Below are 13,867 nucleotides of genomic sequence, written 5' to 3'. Positions count from 1 at the left end.
ATAACATGTTTAATGCTGGTTGGCAAACAGAAATCAGATACAATGGCAGGAAGGTGCATCCCCTGCCAACTGTGCTGTAGTTCCCGAGCAAACACTTGCTCCAGTCTCAACCCACAGCACGGTTACCAAGCAGTGCCTGTGGGTCAGTGCTGCACCCACCCTTGCTATCTGCTGCTGACACACAGAGCTCTCTGCATGGAGATGCACAGAGGCATCCCAGGCTGATGGCCTTGGCCCTGTTACACAGGCACACACACAGCTTGTGCACATCCCTCCCTCCCTCCCTCCCTGTGCTGAGCTTACACGTGCCACACATGCCACGCTCACCCCCAGCACAGAAACACTAACCTGTGTCAGAGAACTGACAGCTCCCTCTTGCCAAACCCCATGGCAGCCCTGAGAGCCAAACCAGTTACTAACAGTGAACCAGTTCTTTCTTCTCTGACCATCTGATTTTTGGAAAGAGTCTGAAAACTGAGTGATTTCAATAGGCAGGAGAGAAGAGGGAAAATTCCACATGGAGCACAGATTTCTTTCAGAGCAAAGGGACAGATCTATAAAAAGGGTGAGGGCTCAACACAACTCAAACTGTAGAAGTGCAACCCGAACTGTGCAACTGTGCAAAGTGAAGCATGGAGGAGATAGGAAGCTGCAGGAAAGAGGGCTGAGACAGGAAGGACAGACAGAAGTGTCACTTTCACTTTTTTAAACCTTTACTACATTAGTTAAGGTGATCACTTTTGAAAGTGAAGAAATCCTTGAACCCTGGCACCTTCAATTTACCAAGTGCTTTCCCCGCTCTGCTCAGCACTACACATGCTGTGGGTTTGCATTTCCATTTGGTCCCAGAACACCTCGTGCTCTTTTCATCTTCTCCACGATCTCAAGCGAGGAGAGAACACCTTCCCCACACACATCCCCCAGCAGCTCACACACAGGGGAGCAATCAAGCATGAGCAGCAAAAGAATACAGCAGCTCCCGCCCCCGGGGCAGGGTTAGAAGAACAGAGAAGCTACAATTTCACACAGAATGGCTGACCTGGGATTTTCCAGAGATTTTCTAAGCCTGTGATGTGTGGTTACAGGATTATATGCACATGTAGCCCCCCACACATATGCATATATTAAATTACTCTTCAGCTGCACCACGTATTCCTCCCTCCCACTCGGGCACACCTGAGGAATAGTACAGTCCACACTCTGCGTCCACTGGCGAGGCTCAGTGCAGACACCGTGAGCAGCACTCGGTGCCTCTGGGATGGATGTTTAGCATAAAAGCTGGAGCTGGAGACGAGCCCCACATCACAGCCAGGGCAGGGGAGTTTGCTTTGCCAGCAGCTGAGCTTTCAGGGCGGAAAGCTGTGCTGAAAACATCTGCCCCTCCTCAGCAGAGCTTTATCTGCTCTAACAGAGCTGAAGGCGAGTCAGAACAGAGCACATCAGCTGAGCATTTTTCTCAGGAGAGACCTAAATGCATTCTCCAGCCTCACAGCACAGTGAGCTTTGCTCAGCGTGACTGAACAAAAACAAGCAATGTCATGCTCTTTTGCCTCTTGTTACTCAGCATACGCTTTCTGTTCTCCACCATTCCCTGAGCACCATCTGCAAAGAGAGGAGGAATAAAAAACATTGCCTGAAGAGCCATCATATCCCAAAACAGTCTTCAGGGAGATTATTCCCTGAAATATTTACAGGAGTGTTTTCTTCTGGTGGCATCAGGATGTGCTGTTTCCTCTCATCTAAACTGGCTCTGCAGTTGGCTTTTGCACCTTGGCCTCTGAAAAAAAAAGCCTGGTGGGGAGTGACACAACTACCTCAGAGAAGGAAGCAAGAATGGGACACAGTCTGCTGGGGCAGAAGCAGGACTGGAGGGAAAGGACTATCTCTCATGGGCATGGGAATGATGCCAGAGGAGTGGTTTCCATCATCTGGAAGGGATGAAGCATCCTCCCTCTTATCTCTGTACAGGACAAGAAGTACAGTGGAATCAGAAACACCAAGATAGCAAAACCACAGCAGCCTGGGGAGTCATTTCCATGGGCTGTGGGGAAACATCCCTCTCTTGCAGTCTCTTGCACTCTCTCTCAAAAATACTCCACTTAGCACTTACCTCACCCAGCCATCCCCTCCCTGTCCTCCTCTCAACAGACTTAAGGAAGGGTGGGAGCAGCCAGTGAGAGAGCAAGAGAAATCCACAGCTCCTGGCCCACCTGCCAGGACACTGCCTACAGAACAAAGGGGTGGCACAAGCACTTAAGTGTTACAGAAAGAAAACTTCCCAGTCCAAGATTCTGCTTTTTACTTGAATTCAGAATTAAAAGGGAGCTCTTACCAATATTATGACCTGCTTTAAAAGCACTCCACCTGTTTGTTCCTTTCCTATGATGGAGGAAGTCATGTGAAACAAAACCTCATTAAACCTGAGTCCACCTGGCTGCCCTGGGCACAGAAGCACAGGGGAGCTCTGCACGGAGGAGTTCTGCCCTGCACTGAGCCAACCCTTCACGTGGAGCCTGGAGCATCCTGGAGGATGCAGAACCCAGCACATCTCTGCCTGCAGCTCTGATGTAGCTCTGCTTCTGCTCTCCCCATGATAAGACTTGTGCTCTTCAGCCAGAGAACAGCACACCTGAGAATATGACTTGAGTCTGGGAAGGAAAAGTCTTCCAGTGGGGTCTGAGCGAAGGGAACGAGGGCAGGCAGACACAGCCCTTTGACTTGATGCTCTTCGAAGAATTTCAGGCTCTCCTGAGAAAGAAGGCCATTTTCCTCAGCAGAAAAGCAATGTGAACATTATGTATCTTTACCTCAGTAACAGAACACAGTCACAGCAGGTCATGCCAAAGGTACAGTGAGCACAGTACCTGCTATCTGACCACCTCCAAGAGCAGATGCTTCAAGAAGAGTGTAAGAGTAGAGCACGACACAGCAATTCTTATCCAGAATACCCTCTCAGCCTCCAGAGATTCCTGGATCATGCACTCTGTGAGCCAGGCTGCAGCTCTGTATTAAACACCCCTAACGTTTTTCTATCCCAAATTTTTCAGCTCGTGTACTTTTAGCACCATCTCGCTACACCAAGTCCCTTCCCTGCTCCTCCACCTCGAACACATTTTGACTTTACCTTGACTACACCAAAGTTAAAACTGGAGGGTCCTGTTGACATTGAGGCAGTCGCTGCAGCAGAAACACCTCCCCACACAGCGACAGCACAGCCTGCACCAGCCCTCCTGCAGCTGGGCTGATTACAGGTGCCCACGAAGCATTAATTCCTCAGAGCCCTGCAAATACACAGGCCCGTGAGGAGCTCTCCAGTCAGCTTTCATTTGCCTGCTTATTTCAGCTGAGCAGCGCGTGTCTGTATTAATTTGTTTGCATAGGAAATTAATTAGGCAATTTTTTTTAAATACTTAATTTAAAAAAAATCAAAATTAAACAGTTGGCCAGGGACAGGTCCCCAGTTCCCAAGGCGTGCTGTGCCGGTGTAATTAACCCGCCTGCTTCCAGGGCGTCACCTCCCCCAGGACTCCCAGTTTGCATCAGGTACCCGCTGGGCTGTTTTTCCTTTTAGCGGCTGCTCCCTCAAAGAAGCAGTGTAATTACTCTCTGCTCCGCTCACCAGACCCCATTATCCCCGGGAAACCTTAGCAACTAAGTGAGTGTTTGCTCGCGTTGCTATGACAGAGGATAAATGACTGGCGGAGATTGATAAGGTTAACCCAGCCCCTGCCTCCCGCCCACCGGCCCGGCCCTTTTCCTCCCAGACACCGGGGAGACAAGGGCGAGCAGGCAGGGAAAGGCCATTTACTCCAGACACAAGTCTTCCCCTCATGATTTAAAGATCCCAGTGCCACGGTTGTATTTCAAAGCGCACGGCTGTTTTGAAGCGACAGAATAACCCTCGGGGCTGTCGAAACGTGGCAGAAGACACGCACTTGACTTTGAAAATCTGGCCAAGTCTCAGAGCAGTAACTGTGGCTGTACAAGTGCTGGCTGAATCAGGGCTTTATACAAGCTTTTCTCACACACAACCTACTTTGAACTGCCCGTTCACACCTACATCTAGCAGTTCGTCAGCCCCTTCAGTGGCACAGGAGCCTTCTGTAAGCATCAATAAAATGCTATAAAATGATTTTAATAAGGGCTAAGCAGGCAGGAAGCACAAGAGTGGAGCCAGGTGATCCCCATCATCTCCTGCTCCCCTCTCTCAGGCAGGGAGACACCCAGGCACAGGGGCACAGCTGAGGAACAGCCTTTTGTCATTCCTTACTAGTCCTCACAGCAGCACAAACCCTCAGCAGCCGAGGGAGAGCCAAGAGACACAAAGAATCCAACACGATCAGACTTGACTCGCAGCTCTGTGGCTTTGGCCAAAACACAATGTCCAAATAACCACAAAGCCTTGGCAAGCTTTGGGACAACAACTTAAGAACCCAATCAGACAGACTTTTTCCAGTCTGTCTCACCATGAAAGCTCAATCTAAGCAGCATCTTGTGCCAGCAAAACAGGCACAACCTCATTCAAAGCCTCATTCAGTCAATTCTGGTTGGCCCAGACCAAATTAAACACCAACTGGCTGCAGCACACAGCAACTGAGAGGTGTCGTTATCACATAAGGCCAAGCTGGCAAAGGAGCAAGTAAGGATGAGGTTTGAGAGGAAAACAAAGAATGTTTCCATACACCAGAGCTGCTTCCCAATCCTGGCAGCAGTGACAAGAAGCCTAACTGCTTTTAGGATGGAGCTTATAAAGAGTTTATAAAATACAATGCCCTGGAGGTCCCTGCCAGTCCTACAAGTGGGAAGATAAAATCAGCTCTACAGGAAAGCCAACATACAGTACCAACAACCCTTTATTAATGAGAGGCACTTGTTAGTGTGGCTACTTGATATATGGTAAGCTATAAAAAAACTGGTTTTTGCCCAAGAAAATCAGTCTTCAGCGCCCCAGCACCCTGTGATGCTGGGGAGAAAAGCCAGCACTGTTCCACCTGCCAAGGTGTATCTTTATTTATCAGACTTTGGACTTATTTCCTCCTGATCCCCAGCCAGGCAGGTGCGTTATGCAAAGTGAATAATTCATGAAGACAGCAGGCTCTTTCTGACTCACGTTCTGGGGCAGGTTGATCTGGCGTAGGCCTAGGAGAAGCAAATTAGCATCTAAATGGCCAATTAGAGAAACTCATTTCACTATTCTGATATGCTAAAAAGCTCAGGAGGCCTTAGCCAGGGTTGGCGTGTGCAATCTGCACCTCCCGGCCTCCAGAGAAGCATCAGGTTTCTTAGAAAAAATTGGACATAGTAGGGAACCACTGGCCCGTGTTTGTCAAGGAATCCCTTGCAGAAGAACCACATGCCAGCCTGTTCCACAGGTAACCTCAAGTGAAGCAGGAAAAGCACAGCTCAGGGCCAGCAGAGGAACTCTGCTGAGCAGCCTGACCCCAGGCCTTGCCAAAAACTCACTATCCAGCACAGCTCTGAGCCACAGGCCTGCCAACACATGTGGAGGATGAAATAGCCTTTCTCAGCATCCTTAAGCTACAGTACTGGTTTTAGGCATCCTAGGAAGCTTTTGAACAACACAAGCACGGCCACTTCAAAGACCTTTATCACCCTTTGTTGGTACAAGCAAAAAGAAAAGTCATGGACTTTGACCAGGCCCTGGAGAGTGCCTGACCCAACCTGAAGCAAACCAAAAACTCTGAGGTGGGCACATACAACAGCACCACCACCCTGTGCCAGAGTGCCCAAGAACCACAGCAGTCCATCCTGCATCAGGTGCACGTGGCTGTCCCCGACACGCGGGAGCCCAACAGACGTGGCTGATAATTAATTTTTTCCATGGAGCACGTCGCTTTCAGCCTCCCACTTCGGGCTTGTTTCCCTCCACACCTTTGCCACTTGCAGTCAGTCCCCTTCAGGGGGCTGAATTCCACCTGAATTCACAGAACGGCTGGGGTGGGAGGGGACCTCTGGAGATCACCCAACCCCCAGAGCAGGCTGCACGGGGCACATCCAGGCGATCAGCTCACTCCACTGTTCCTCCTTTCACAGAGACTCTCCCACCTGTAGAGCGCCGGCTCTGAGTGCCCAGGCACCCCCTCAAAGCTCCCCGGTCCCAGCCCACCCGTACCCACGGGCACGGCCCTTTCCTTGGTGTGACACGTACCTGGCAGCCGGTAGGGACCGAGCCCTGAAATTCTGCTCAAACTCCGCCCGGAGCGCCCGTGAGGCCCCGGCAGAGCCGCGCCGAGCTTAAACTAAGCTTTGCTAAAGTAAACTCAGCTGGGCCGCCCCGCCCGGTCCCCGGCGCGGCTCCCCCGCGCACCCCTGCGCTCGGCCGCGGTCCGCTCCGCGGAGCCGCCGCTGCCCCCGCGGGCGAGGCGGAAACGGAGCGAACCCGGAGCGCTCCCGCACCGCCCCCGCCCGCCCCCCCGCGCGTCCCCTGGCGGCCACCGACCGGCCCCGACGGGGGATGGCGGGCACGGATGGATGCGTGTGTGTGTGCTGGGAGCGGCCGGAGGGGATGCGGGCAGCCGGGAGCACGGACAGATGTGCGGCTGGGTCCGGCCGGAGGGGATTCAGGCACAGCCAGATGTGCGCCGGGACCTGTGCGGGGCTCCGGGCACCGCCAGAGGTGCGCCGGGAGAGGAGCGGGGATGCAGGCACAGATGTGTGTGTGCTGGGAGCGGCCGGAGGGGATGCGGGCACCGCCAGAGGTGCGCCACGAGAGGCTGGGGAGGATTCAGGCACAAGCCAGATGTGCGCCGGGACAGGCTGCGGGGGGATGGGGGCACGACCAGATGTGCTCTGGGAGAGGCCGGAGGGGATGTGGGCACAGCCAGATGTGCATTGGGAATGGGGATGTGGGCACACCAGCTGTGTGGGGCTCTGGGCACCTCCAGATGTGCGCTGAAAAGGGGTGGCGGGGATACAGGCACAGCCAGATGTGCGCTGGGAGAGGCTGGAGGGGTTGTGGGCACAGCCAGATTTGTGCTGGGAGCAGAGCAGGGCGGCGGGCACTGCCATATGTGTGTCCCAAAACAGCCACGGGGAAAAAAGCACCATACTATAAACAAGGAAAGACCATACCAAAACAAAGCCGAAGAAACCCCAAACAAGGAATTCTCCAAAACAATACCAAGAAACCCCACCCTCAAAACAGAAACAAGTGAAACAACCTCCAACGAAACAAAAAATCCAACCAAACAAAATCTCCAAACACAAACCTACCCAAACAAAATAAACCTTCTAAAACCCATAAAAACTAAACAAAAAACCCCAAACTCAAAACCTCGAAGTTAAACAAACAAACAAACAAAAAAACCCAAACCTTAAGAAACAAACAAACAAATCACAGAAAAATGGAAGCTCAGTACAAAAATTAACTTTTCAGGGGTAAGAAAAAAATGTTCAAACCCAGAACAAAAGGTGACCTGCCAAGACAGCCACGGGGAGCTTGGAAATTTTAAAACTGAAGGGTCCAAATGTGATGAGTGATCCCAATAACATTTGCTGGTAACAGCAGCAAAATTTGGTCTTGTGAAGAGACAACCTGTGATCATGTAGTGAGTCAACAGAAAGTCACAGGAACACAATTAGTCCTTTGCACAAGCCCAAGAACACAGAAATTCAGGCTCATTACTGTCTAAATGTCCAATGGATGCTGTGAGTAAATTTGCCATGTGACAGGAGGAAAAGAGGAAGGAAGAGAAAATAAATCCTTAGCCTGTGTTTTCACTCTCTGTTCAGAGCCTGCTCTTGAGAAATCTGCAGGCCCTACAAGCCCCATCGTTTCCAGACATCCGCCAGACCTCAGGAGAAGCTGAGGGACCCTCAGTCACCTTTCACTTAAATGGAATTCAAGTCTGAGCATATATTTTACTTTTTGGTTTAGGCAACTGTTGAAAAATACATCAGAGGAAGCAGTTTGCATGAACACAGAGCCTGGATTTCTGTGGAAGAAAGCACTTGATGATGACATTTCACACCAGGGTAGTTCCTCCACAGTCAATAATATAAATAAATTGAACACAGGGTTCAGCCAACTTCAGGAAAAAGATAAATTACCTTATTTAACCACCTGTACTGGCGGGGAAATGACACATCTCAGAGCCTGCATCCCTTCTGCTGCTGAATTTGCTCGTCAGGATTTGCTCACAGAACCACAGATTCTTCAGAGTCTGACTGCAAGGCTGGGCCCTGGTAACTGGAGTCAGAGAGAATAAATATGACATTACATTAAAAAATATTTAAAGGCTAAATACGAGTTTGATCTTTCGTAGCACAAAGTCAATTTTTAATATACTCGTTTCTCAGCACTTCCAATTCCACCCGAAGGACCCTTCAAAACCACTCTTTTATCGATGATGAGTTTCACTGAATTATTCACCAGATCTCAGCTGCCTGAGGTTTTAAATGTGACAAGGACAGTAACAGAGAACAACCTTCTCCCCCTCCTCCTGCAGGCCTCCCAGTGCTGCTGACAGGGGCACCGTGGGTGCCCTGAGCTGATCCCATCTCCTCTCAGCTCAGCACACACTGGCACACCAGGAACAGCCTCCTGTGTCACCCTCGAACCGGCACATCCTTCCAAAGATGGAAAATAAAAAAAAAAATCACCTTTTCTGGAGAGTTGCTAAACTCGTGGGTGTGAAGTTGTCCCCCAGAAGAACTGCAGGTGTTTAAGAGCAGCCCTACTGTACACCAAAAGGATCCAAAGTGTAACAATCCTGGAGGGCTTCAGGAAATGATTCCCAGTTTGGACACTGGGCTCGTAAGCAGGGTCTGGGCTCCCATTCTCTCCCGTGTCAGAACTAAGATGTTGTCCTGCTGAGCTGCTTCCCACAGCTTGGCTGTAATCTCTGGTTTATCACAGGGTCCTTCAGGTGAGGGCTCTCATCCTCTATTAAGCATTTGCACATGGGTTCCAGGTGGACAATTAGCATTTTAATACTCAAATAATATTAATTATGAGCTATTTTAAACACATAGAGGAACAAAGGCCAAACTGGCCCTCTGCTTGTCTCCAAATGACCATTTTCCAGGGACACAGGCTGACAACTGGGGAGGATCTGCCTCAGCCAGGGCTGTTTGGCACTGCTTCCCCATCCCCCTGACTGCTCCAGCTCAGTCTAGCTGCTTCACAATTCACAGCAAGAAGGCCAGGGATTTTCTCCAAGCTGTTACTCTGATTGCAATCCTCTGATTCAATTTGTATTCGCCCGTCTAATTACCATTCCTTAATAAAAATGTCAATGATTCTGTCCCTAATCTGAACCAAAAAAATCTTGTCTGTGAGGCACACCTGCTCAAGGATACAAGACAAAGCAAACGTTGAAAGAATACTGATGCTTCATAGCAAATTAGGTTGCTTATTTTGACCTGTTTTAAAGAATAATTCCAAATTCTGATCACATTTCCCTTGCAAGGGCAAGGCTCAGGTCTAATTCCCCTTTCCTTGTTCGTGTTAAGCCCACAGCATCCACAGTACCACTTCACAAGACTTCCTCTAGTAGCCCAAGTGGTAAGTCTATACACGGCTTCTGTGCCTCTGTGGCACAGGAAAATGATGCACATTTGGGAATAAACTGGTTCCATGGGGAAATCTAGAGGAATTTCTCAGTGTAGTTGCATTTGAAGTCAAAAGGTGCACCAAGATTTACCTGGGGGTGGTGCCCTTTCAGAACAACATTATCTGCTGCCAGGGGCACCTCACAACCCAGCATCCTCCCGGCCTCCTGCAGCAGCAGAAAGGGCAGGTTAACCAGGAGAACATCATTCCTATCCATCCTGCTATTCCAGCGAGGAGCTGTCAGAATGTTTTCTTTGTGTGTAGCTCAGCCACTCCCACCGGGCTCTAATTTTGGCTGGCAAGTCAGGTTTTATCATAATAAAATTAATGACAACCCCCACTTGTCATTAACAACAAGTAATCCCCTTCCCTCAGCTGTTCTCCAAAAATATCACACTCACTCCTCAGTCTGGATGAATTATTTACATCCCATCACTGCCGTTGTCGTTTTCCTTGTCTTTTGCCCTGTGTCACCATCCCTTTTATCCACATGCAGGCTTTGGGGGACCTTCTGGCTGCAGTACAGCATCAGCAATAACCATCAGTGAGAAGCCCTGCTGCTGATGTCGTGGAATCAGACCATTAGGGACAGTCGGAGCGGGATCAGCCGTGGGAGCAGCCTGTGGGAGCAGCCTGTGGGAGCCTGATTCCATCATAACCTGTCCGAACGCAACCGCCAGCGCCTGCCAAGCTTCACGTCTAAATAGATGAGAAGGAGAGAAGGGAAGAGGCAGGGAGGGCAAGAAGACACCCAAAGAGGATTAAACCACGTATTATTCCCAGGGAGAGAATGACAAATAAGAGGAGCGTTGCTTCAGCAGCTGTTCCTGGAGCTCCCATGGCTTTCGTCCGGGTTCACCTCTGAAGGAGATGTGCTGATCTCCCTCACTGTGAGGGTGTTGCAGCACTTCCCACCACCACACACAGCAAGGGCAGGAGGCCTGAGGGTGCACCAGCCCCAAAAACCTCGGGAGAGCTGTTGCTGCCTCAGGAACTGGGTCTCATGTACCCGGCAGTAGGAGAAGTGAAGGGAAAAGGTGAGGTGGAAGGGAAAGGTGTGGGAAGGAGGTGGAGGGAGAAGGCACTGAGGTAGGGGGAAGATGGAAGGGCAAAACCTGAGGAGAGATGGAGGGGGAGGGTACTGAGGGGAAGGAAGATGGAGAGGGGTCACAGACAGGCCGTGCCAGGGCTGCTGACCTCCCTTCCCCTGCTGCATTCCAGGCTTGATGTCAGCTCTGGGAGGCCATGCCAGGGTGGCTGCAGGTCCCTGTGGGCAGGAGAGTGATATGGGCAGGCAGTGGAGGGCAAGGGGCTGTCCAGGACCCCCTCCACCACCCAGGGCTGGCACGAAGCCACCACAGAGAAAGAAGCCACCACAAGGAAGCACCACCACCACCACCACCACCACCACCATGAGGGCAGGTGAGCTGGAGAGAAAAAAAACAGCCCTTCCCAGGAAACCACAGATGGTTCTTTAAAACCTTTTACTGAACCCGTAGCCCGTTTATACACATAGTTTCACATGTAGCTACAAATCTATCAAAAAAAAAAATATTGAGTGCGTGTAACTACACCGCACAAGCAGTAGGAGGCATAAGGCATCTGTCAGGAAGTAGGAAATTTCATAAACTGCCTGAGATTTGGGATGCTGTAAATATTTAGTGGTTTTCTTTTGGTGAGCTACAGTATATTTGTTTAAATATTCACCGTTCCAGGGGCGTGAGTCACGGCCCTGCTCTAAGTTCCCATCAGTGGGGGTGAGTGGTTGTTAAAACTACAGAGAGGGGAGGCTAATTTCCATGTAATTCCTTCCATGTTAAGGAATACTTCCATTCACTTCCAGTATCTTAGTACAAAAGGTGCCTGAGAGTTTCCAGAAATTGTACTATTAAAAAAAAAAAAAAATCACATGGCTTGCTGCATTAATGGATAACAGCTTAAAAAAATCCCCAACAACTAAGAATCAATTTCCTGCCTAAATAGAGTCAGGCAAGCCCAGTGAACTTGATGCCATTGCAGAAGTGCTATTAATGTATTAACAGCCTCCATAAATACATTTTACAGGTGTGAGAATCGCTAAGTTAGCCAATTGGAAAAATATATATTTCCCACTTAAAATAAGATTTTTGGGCCATTAATATTTTCCTGTAGATTTGGTTTCTTATTAATGGCCACATGAAGGCACAGCAAGCAGTTTTCTCATCATTCTTTTTATGAAATAAGCAGGAGAGCCTCAGAGGCACTGCTTACAGTTTTGCTAACAGCATTTATCACTTTAACAGATAAAAAAAGCAGAAAGCAGCAGGCCCACTCCCCTCCAGTGCTTAAAACCCCAAGTCCCAGGAGGAACCCTGACTCAGCCCAAGGTACTGCAGAGGAGAATCAGGAAGATGCAGAAATAAGAAAGGTCGTGGCATCAACTTCCACCATTTTGGATTCTAGTCAAGCAGAGGAAGGTCTTTCACCTCAGCTTAACAAAAGCCTTTGATGGGACGGGATTCCTGAGGATCCTGAAGCAGAGGAGGAAAGGCTGAGTGTCTGTGAGGTGAACAGAAGGAGATGGTAGGAGTTGTGTATCCACCCTGCTGAGCCATGCCCAGCTGCCAGGCATTCCCATCGCTCCATCCCAGCCATCACACAGCAGGTACGGAAGATTGCTGCAGTTATTCTCTGGAAAAGCGAGTGTGAACTGGTCCTGAACGAGCTGGCACAGCCTCTGAGCTGCACCAGTGGTGCCACCCAAAAATCTCAATGCCTTCAGTAGCTTTGTACTGACCACTCACTGTCTATATCATTTATATTGCAGAAACAAACCAACCTGTTCGTTGAAACAGGGGTGCAACTCAGGAATTGCTCCCAGCAATTAAAAGTGCTCCTTTCCACGCTGCCTGTTTGTCCTGGAGTATCTCTAGTTACTGCTGTTAAGTTTATTTCAAAACAATACTCACTGCATTACACCTGGGCTTTCCAGGTATTCCCGTTGTCCATTGCTGGTTTGTGGGCAGCTGGGGGACCAGACACCTTGTCTGGAGGCTGAAATGATTTGCAGGCACACGGACTTACCTTACTCAAGGCTGAGCAAGCTGCAAAGTCGGGATGGGAATCCAGCCCTCTCCTCCTGGCTTGTGATCCAGCTGTTAGATGCAGCAGTATTCCGCTTTTTCATAAAAATTCATTGTATCAGACCCTCAGATGCGATGTTGTGGAGAAGCACAACAAATGTACAAGAAAAATGGAGCACATCCATAACAGGGTTATCCTTGGCATATCTAGGTAGCAACCAGAAGCCCATTTGGACAATATGAATTAAAAATTATGTCCAGCAGTCAGCTGCCTTTTACTTCCCTACTTCAAATTCTCATAGTAAAGGAACTTTCATACAGAGTGTTATGACAATACTCGAGGAAAACAGCCCAGGCCACGCTAAGGGAAGTATTTGGAAGTTAGGTGACACATGTGAAAGGAGAGAGTTTCCCTGAAACCCCCCCTGAAAGACACTGTTGCGATTTTAAAAAGTTTCTTCTTAATGGCTCTTCCAATAGACTCTTTTATACAGAATTGATGTTTATATTTGGCTTTTCCCCCGTTTAATACTTCAAGCACTGCAGGATACCCAAATGCTCGCACAGCCTTTCGCAGGAGCAGCGGCTTCACAGCTCCCCAGATTCCAATAATGTCATTACGTGCAACTCTGGAGCTTCTCGCAGGCAGATAACCAGATGAACAATAAAAAGTAAGCAAAAAAAAAAATCCCATTAGGAATTAATTAGCTGATGTTCAATTGCATCCGCTCCTACCCTGCCGGAGTCACTAACAAAATCAGCACGCCTGCAAATTCAGAAAGGTTGGAAGAACAGATTAAGCATCCAGAAAAACACCACAGCGTTTCTCTCAACGCAATAGTTTATAACCTCCTATTTTGTTTCTGTAAAGTTTAATGTGTAACACATTTCAGTCTTATTTTTATGCTGTGTTTATTAATGTAGCGTTTGAGCATCGACATTTTAAAAATAAATTCCCGCCCGGTTAAATACGTGTTATATTTGAAAGGGATTAGTTCTTCACTTGTAGGATATGCTGAAATCCATACCAGAAACTCTCTTTAAAAATAAAACTGTACCAGATGAACGGCTCAAACACGTACTGGAGAGGATTTTCAGCTGTCTTCAAAGCACTTAATCAGTGTCTTACTAAACTGACAAAGCCACAACATTTGGCATTGGTTTGGGTTTTTTTTTTAATATAGAGAGTTTTATATAGGAAACACCCTCCCAGAATATGTAAACAACAGTA

This window comes from Manacus vitellinus, unplaced genomic scaffold (genome assembly GCF_001715985.3).
Source record: "Manacus vitellinus isolate BGI_N305 unplaced genomic scaffold, ASM171598v3 scaffold_32_pilon, whole genome shotgun sequence".
Taxonomy (NCBI): Eukaryota; Metazoa; Chordata; class Aves; order Passeriformes; family Pipridae; genus Manacus; species Manacus vitellinus.
The sequence above is the reverse complement of the archived record's forward strand: the minus strand, read 5'-3'. Positions refer to the sequence as shown.